The sequence below is a fragment of the Fragaria vesca genome, linkage group LG2 (assembly GCF_000184155.1).
Source record: "Fragaria vesca subsp. vesca linkage group LG2, FraVesHawaii_1.0, whole genome shotgun sequence".
Lineage (NCBI taxonomy): Eukaryota > Viridiplantae > Streptophyta > Magnoliopsida > Rosales > Rosaceae > Fragaria > Fragaria vesca.
Window position 1 is genome coordinate 2,315,151 of NC_020492.1, and position 1,183 is coordinate 2,316,333.

General features: G+C 38.6%; 1 pseudogene across 1 annotated transcript in view; it reads right to left on the reverse strand.

Annotated features, from left to right (window-relative positions):
- The window catches only part of LOC101290927, a 3,059-nt pseudogene extending 2,700 nt beyond the window's left edge, over positions 1-359 (reverse strand). Inside the window, exon 1 of the transcript XR_184117.1 lies at positions 18-359. The product of XR_184117.1 is annotated as an adenylosuccinate synthetase 2, chloroplastic-like (transcript). The remainder of the gene's footprint in view (positions 1-17) is intronic.
- Between the last annotated feature and the right edge of the window lie 824 nt (positions 360-1,183).

The window sequence follows — 1,183 nt, forward strand, 5'->3', positions numbered from 1 at the left end:
AAATGATCTGGCAATGCTAGCAGAGTGTTCTTTGTCTTACCTGACAACGAGCAACAACGTCAAAGTGCTGGGCCAAGATGTCAACGAGTTTGCCTTTACCTTCATCACCCCACTGGCAGCCTAAAACTCCGGACACCTGGGTTAGAGACTCAATTCGATTAGGTCCGCTGTTGGGTGACCCAGCCACACTTAGCGATGAGGGCGAGGCAACTGAGGGTTTCACAGAGCATACAACAACATTTCTGGGGCGCTGGAGGAGGTTAAACCTATTGTGTTGGGCGCCCAAGTAGCAAGGTTTGGAGAGTGGGTTGGCATCAAGGGCTGCGAAGGTTGATAGGTTGTTCATGGTGAAGCACTGAGTTAGAAAGAAACTGTCAAGTCAAAACTTTACAACTCTCAAAAGACAGGGTTTTTGAGATAGAGCATAATCACAATTTTTCATAAAGACCACATCAAAAAGTCCATTATCACTTATTATTGGATTACAATTGAGCTTTGATGTAATGCATTACACTATAGAAGCACTACTCTTTAAACCAAGAGATTTTTTTCAGCCATCTACTTATATTAATGTTTCACAAAATCAGGCTTAAAACAGGACCAACAAGAACACAAAAACTACAAACACAATAAATTAATAGGCCTAAATATAGAACCACTACTCTTTAAACCAAGAGATTTTCTTCAGCAATCTACTTATATCAACATTTCACAAAATTAGGCTTAAAACAGGACCAACATGAACACAAAAACTACGAACACTAGCAAACAAGAAAAATCTCTTCCCCTGGAGGTTACAAAGCATTACAAATTGATAATACTCACAACAATTGATACATACAAACAAGGTAAATGAAACATGAAGGCCAATCAGTCATAACACACAGACTGCTCAATACTAGCAATCAGAAACCCAAAAAACCAGAAGTAAAAATTTGCAGCAAAGATTACAAAAACTACACAAACAAATGATAAGCAAACCAATAATTAATAAACAAAATTTCTATTCCAATAAACTATTGCTAGCTGAGCCCTATAATCATTACCAATACCTACTAATCGAATACTACATCCTAACTCACCAAAGCCACATGCCACCATTACGAATTCACAATAGGCAAGAAGCCCTTAACATTTAGCAGGAAGAGAGAGAGAGAGAGAGAGAGAGAGAGAGAGAGAGAAC